Source organism: Hyperolius riggenbachi, chromosome 5 (assembly GCF_040937935.1).
Source record: "Hyperolius riggenbachi isolate aHypRig1 chromosome 5, aHypRig1.pri, whole genome shotgun sequence".
Classification (NCBI taxonomy): Eukaryota; Metazoa; Chordata; class Amphibia; order Anura; family Hyperoliidae; genus Hyperolius; species Hyperolius riggenbachi.
This window is the reverse complement of record NC_090650.1, coordinates 266,132,016-266,138,691: the sequence shown is the minus strand read 5'-3', so window position 1 is coordinate 266,138,691 and position 6,676 is coordinate 266,132,016. Positions and strand designations below refer to the sequence as shown.

The 6,676-nt window shown below is 44.4% G+C and overlaps 1 protein-coding gene across 6 annotated transcripts in view; it reads left to right on the top strand.

Moving 5' to 3' along the window:
• Positions 1-3,903: 3,903 nt before the first annotated feature.
• MAK (male germ cell associated kinase) overlaps positions 3,904-6,676 on the top strand; it is a 79,501-nt gene continuing 76,728 nt past the window's right edge. For 3 of the 6 annotated variants that reach the window (XM_068236891.1, XM_068236893.1, XM_068236892.1), the window contains exon 1: positions 3,905-4,055. The gene's annotated coding sequence lies outside the window, so the exon portion shown is untranslated. The other 3 variants (XM_068236887.1, XM_068236890.1, XM_068236888.1) reach the window with 2 other exon arrangements.

The following is a 6,676-nucleotide window of genomic DNA, read 5'->3' as shown; positions in this document are numbered from 1 at the left end:
GTATGTGTATATTGGAATTTAGGTTGGCAACCCTGGGGTACTCGAGGGCTGAGATGATAAACCCTGGCCTAGTGTTCCCCTATCCCTCTGATGAAATCTATTAACCCTTCGCACTCTCGCATGCAAATGTTCAAACAAATGCATTCACAGATTCACTCATCCAGGCACAACTGTTATCCCTACAGCTAAGTTAAAATCAATCATCAAGGGGTGAGCAGCACAAACCAACTTTTAATGCAATTTTTTTTGCAAAGTATGCACGCAGCAGTGGAGACCCCAGTCCCCACAAGAAATATATAACATACAGAGGGGCTGCAGCACACAACAGGAAAACAGTGACAGTTTTTAATTTCTTTTTTTTTCCCATTTAGTTGACTCTTGGGTTTTTGGATTAGTTCCCACTAGACTGCTGATAAAAACTAGCATTGTATGGTTAGAGTAGGACTCACCAGATCGGGGACACTTTGGCGCAGTTGGTGAGCTTAAACACGTTAAAGCGTAACCAAGAGCCCCTGTCACTGTTTTCCTGTTGTGTGCTGCAGCCCCTCTGTATGTTATATATTTCTTGTGGGGATTGGGGTCTCCACTGCTGCGTGCATACTTTGCAAAAAAAAATTGCATTAAAAGTTGGTTTGTGCTGCTCACCCCTTGATGATTGATTATAATTTTCCCCTCTGAGCCTGCATAACCACGCCCACCTCTAGCACAGTTAAACATATAAATGAGTGCATTGCACATGTCCAGAGAGTTCGTTTGGTAGCTAGTGAAAGGTGAGGTGTTTTTAATTTCTTTTTTTTCCCATTTAGTTGACTCTTGGGTTTTTGGATTAGTTCCCACTAGACTGCTGATAAAAACTAGCATTGTATGGTTAGAGTAGGACTCAACAGATCGGGGACACTTTGGCGCAGTTGGTGAGCTTAAACGCGTTAAAGCGTAACCAAGAGCCCCTGTCACTGTTTTCCTGTTGTGTGCTGCAGCCCCTCTGTATGTTATACAGCTAAGTTAAAAGTCGGGGTTTTAGTTCACAGAAGAATGCATTCTTATGCTTAGTCACCTATACTGCGCAGAAGTACCCAGGTAAACATAGGTGTCCTAACTCTGGCCCTGTAACATGCATAGTGCAGACATGCAAACACATTCATTGCATCAAACCTATCAATGGATTAGGAGCACACATCCTGACATCCTCTCCTTGGACAGACAGTGCATCCTACCAAGGGATCTAACGTAATGTATCCATGTGCACCATGCACATACACCAGCATAAGCTGTGTGCATGCTGACAAACACATACAGGGGAAGGAGGGAGTGCACTGAATTAGACCCTAGCCACAGGGGTCAGTAACAAGAAAAAAAATACATATATCCAGGCACATCGCCTCTAGTTAGAACATTAAATAAGTTATTAAGGAAAGGGAGGTGCTGAAGGGGGTGTGGCTAGAAAACAGCAAAAATCTATTAACCCTTCGCACTCTCGCATGCAAATGTTCAAACAAATGCATTCACAGATTCACATTCACAGATGGAAATGCACTACCCATTTAGCCCCAGCTTAACAATACTAAATAATACAACACAAGTGGAAAAAAGTCCGCAGCTGATTTTATTGGGGTTTTAAATTTAATCCCAGATTATCTTGTACTACATTTCAAATATAACATGAGAAACCACTTACATTCAATAAGAACCAAAATCCACTGTTAAAGCAAGAACAATCAACATTCTTGGTATCATGCAAAATGACCACCCATACCTGGATGCCATTATACATTGATATGCACTTACACCCCCAATAAAGATTTGGCCGGCGACGGGGAGGGTGGGTGCTCAGCTTCTGACGTCCTGCTGAATTTGCGGTGATGAAACCGCCCTCTTGGCTCCTTTTATCATTCCTCAACCCCCGCCTGATTGGCTTATTCGAAAAGCCTGCCAAGCAGGAGGCCAATCAGGACTCCAGCTGCGGATCTCTACCCAGGTACTGGGGGAGAGCTGCGACCTGAAAGAGAAGCACCTGCTGGGTAATTAATTATCCCCCCTGAGGGTCGGCATTCCCATGAAGGCCCTCCTTTAATGTCCTGGCCTTATCAGGACTGGGATCATTAGCAGCGGGGACCTGGCTTAGCAGGACTGGAGCAGAGCCAGTGGACGAAGACCAGAGACAGCCCAGCAGAGACAGTAGAAAACCCAGTCACCACCACCGACAGTAATCTATTATGATTATTGTTGGGGGAAACACTGCCATTTTATGTTTATTTGGGGGAAACTGCTGCTAGAATATGTTTGGGGTAGCTACTGCCAGATTACTTGCATTTTGGGGGGAAACCGTTCAGTGGCACTTAAATTTCCCCGGCAGGCCTACTTATACCACTGCTAAGGTCATGCGTGTTTGGCCCCACCCATGACCACATTCTGTTGCACGGCCACACACATTTCTTTGGCATGGCTTGCTTCGCATGGGATAGTGACAGTAAAAAATATCCACTATCAGTACATTTTTAATTCTTTGTCAGTAAAAAATAATGTGAAAGGTTGGCAACACTGCTAATAACACCCCCCTGGAGGGTAGTAATAACCCCCCTTCCCATGATGGACAACCAATAATCCCCCTAGGAGCAGGGGCGTAACAACAGACTCTACAAAGGATGTAGCCACAGGGGAGGGGGGGGGGGGCATCCTAAAAGACTGACAACTAAAGGTAAGGAGAGAAAAAACGTTCTGCTCTAGTCTCTGCGCAGTTGTTTTAATGACTGCATCGGTTAAGCTGGCCACTAACGGTCCAATTTCTAGCAAAAACTCGTTCGAGCGATCAGAAATTCTGATCGGACGAAAAATCGTTCACTACACCATCAACTAACCAATCATTGCTTCCTATCTATCACGACCACCAAGAAAATCCAAATTTTTGTTCGACGAAAATTCATTCGGAAAATGCATTTGGGCGACATTTTTTTCACTCGTTCATAATCGATTGTGTCCACCAATGGAGATTATTTACAACCAATCCGATCAGAATTTCTGATCGCTCGAACGATTTTTTGCTAGAAATTGGACCGTTAGTGGCCAGCTTAAGGCCACTGATAATGAATCATACACAGTTTTGTAGACAAAGATTTGTAGACAGTCTCTACTCAGTGTGCAGAAGGAGGGGTCCCCATCCAAAGTTTTGCAATTGGGCCCAGTGATTTCTAGTTTCACCCGTCGTGGAGGGAACTAAACACTGGCAGTTGCAAATAATGACAGCCAGGAAATGTGAAAGAAGGCACGCTTGCGCAGTCCATTTAAGTTGCAAAATATTACAGGTTGCAATATTTTTCATTACACCTACCACTCCTCTGAAGTGGTGTATTCCCTGGGGTTCTAGTGGTTCCTCCTCCTACCTATGAGGCCACTATTTACCCAGCTCCACCTTTGGTATGAAGTATGTTGGCCAGTATAACCCCCCCCCCACACACACACACACACACACACTTGCTGGGTGACCATTGCGCTCCTACTTCCACAGCTGCCTCTGTCCTGCTGACGAGAGCTGTGCATCGTTCCTGTCTGCTCTACTGCTGTCATTAGAGCCGCTGCTCAAACAAATTAACCTACACAGTTGAACTAACCACCCCGCCCGGTGTACGGAAGCCAGAGAGTAGAGAGCGCTGCTGTACACGGGAGTATACACTGCTGGAGGGTCCGAGGGTGACAGATGCTGCTGCCTTTGGGAAGAGGGAGGAGGAGACCATATGGGTGTGATGTCAAGCCAAGGGTGCCCAATCATCCAGCAAAGCAGCATGGATGATGATGAGCGGTGACAGCAGCAGTAGGGGGCGGAGTAAAGGGAGGGTGTAATTCGGCAAGCCTGCACCCGTGCATCCATGTGTCCTGAACAGTCAATCAAACGTATAACTCCGCCCTCTATCTATTTTCCGCCTAATGGCATCATGGCACTCGTAGCGTTGCTTGCACCTCCTCCCTGTGCTGTCTGCTGTCACCAGGGAAACGGGATTAACACGCTAGTGCAACTGGCAACCTAAAAGGAAAACACGTGATTTGAACCCCAAGAACAGCAGGTGAGAGTGTAATTCTGTATTCTAGGTCATGTGTATGAATGCTGCGGCGTCCTATGATCCCTGCGCCAGGTATGTACACACGTAGTGCAGCTGCTATTCCTCTAGTTTATACTGGTCAACAGTGGCAGTGTTGTCTTCTCCTATTTGGGCAGCTTTTTTATGCTGGGGGTATTATAAATACTATAAACTGTTTTCTACAAACTCTTCCTAGTCATTGGTGATCTGTGATTGGGATAATAAATAGCGTACACAGGAGATGATCATTTGTGCCTTTAGTGGTTTGTGTTGTGTGAACACATTTACCTGTCCTTTGCCACATGCTGAGCATGGAGGGCTTAGAAGAAATATGATACCCATACACACAGGGCTGGCCTGCTAACCTCAATCCCTAGTTAATCCAGTCATTTTATCCAACCCTCTGAAAATCAGATATTTTAATAATCATGACATCTGTTTGATTCATTTTACATGTCCATCATTTGATGAAGAGAAACTGTTAAAACTAACGGAAAATCATTTATCGGATTGCCATGTTTGTGTGTAGGTTTTTTTGACAATTGTAAACTGGCAACTAAAAATTACTGAAATTGTCACGTGTGGAAGCCCCGTTATATTAAAATGTAGATATTAGATAATTAGTATCCAGTTGTTTATGGTCAGGTTGAGCAACATTCGAATGTTTGTGTAGTTGCAGTCTATCTTTCCTGATGGACTCTAGTGATCAGACTTGTTACATTGTTCCAGGGGGTTGCTACTGTATTTACCTACCACAGGAGGTCTGCTGCATAAACCTATAAAGAGCACCTTAAATTGGACGCCTGCTTGCAGATAGTTAGAATAGTTCACCGATAGTCTACGATCAGCTTCCCTTACCTACACCTCACACTAACCTCCCCCCTAACTACACCTAAAGATAGCCATACACTATGCAATATTTCTCCTAAAGATTGATGCCTCAACATGCCATCAGAATATAATTTAGATCAATTTCTTTCTGAAATCGACCAAAAGTGCGTGCGTGCGTGTGTGTGTGGTCGAGTATCCATGCGGGTGAGCTAGATCCAGCGATGGGCCTCCTAGGTGTTCCCTCTTCTAATACTGCTTTAGCTGGTGCCCTGCAGTATTTGTGCAGGGCAACAGGAAATGATAGAAGCAGGAGAGGTGAGTGTGGCTTCAATGCTCTGCAGGGGCGCCAGAGGTGACACTGAAGCGAGTGGTGGTAATTAATTTTTCATAGATTTCATGCTGATATCTATTTAAAAAAAAAAAACCTCTAACACTAACCTCCCCCTTCCTACCCTTAACACTAACCTCCCATCAATTTATGCCTAACACTAACCTCCCCTTTCTTACTTCTAACCCTAACCCCCCCACACACCAGGGCTGTGGAGTCGGTCCAAAAATCCACCGACTCCGACTCCTCAGTTTAGGATTCCATCGACTCCGACTCCTCGACTCCGACTCCTCTAATTTGCATATTACAATTTTGTTGATTAAAAGTATGTAACATGAAATTCGTCTCTTAACTGCCAACGCTTAGGAATTTTACAAGACAACTGAAGTGAGAAGGATATGTAGACTACTATATTTATTCCCTTTAGACTAAAACTAGTCCTTGGTAAGAGTACTTGTAAAAGGTACAAACCGGAACAAAGAACATCTATCAGGCCCTAGGCAATGTAAGTGTGGGTACATGTAAGAGTGATGTGCAGGTACTCTGCAGGGGAATGAGGAGATTCTTCCTCTATTACACATTCTTCATGCACAATCTGAACAAGGTTTATGGGTGACAGACAACACCTCTGTGTTCAATGTGCACAGCATTCTCAGTGGATTCCCTACAGCTCTGTGGGGAGTGCATATGTAGAGTATAGTACTACTGTGTAACAAAGTAAACCTGAGACAGATGAAATTAAAGTTTTATACATACCTGGGGCTTCCTCCAGCCCCCTTCAGGATAATCAGTCCCTCGTTGTCCTCCTCCACCACCTGGATCTTCTGCTATGAGTCCAGGTACTTGAGCCAGTCGGGCGTAGTGCGCATGCACACACTCCGCCGCCAGGAGCATACTACACCTGTGCAGCACTATTGCGCAGGTGCAGAATGTTCCTGGCTGTGGGAGCGGCATGCAGCCGGACAGCGCTGACTGGCTGAATTACCAGGACTCATATCAGAAGATCCGGGTGGTGGAGGACAGCGAGGGACTGATTAGCCTGAAGGGGGCTGGAGGTAGCCCCAAGTATGTATAAAATTTTACTCTTCATCCGTCTCAGGTACCCTTTAATTTGTAGTCACCAAACCAGATTTTAACAACATATATTAAATTATTTGATTTCATCAGCAAAGGGAGTGCATACATTTGCATAAATCAGCATCAGTGCAGAATTATTTCCATCTCATTGACCATCTCTATTAGCGACACAGCTACACATCAGGCTTTATTCTTACAGCATAGATGTTATTTAGTATATATAAGAGATTCCTGTGTACACATCATATATACAGTCACAATCAGATATGTATATCTGACCTTAAAAATACGGGGACTGCTTTATTGAAGCAGCACAAGTAACTAATTTTGATTGGTTTATTTCATTTTTGTGGACTAAGCACAGCTATTA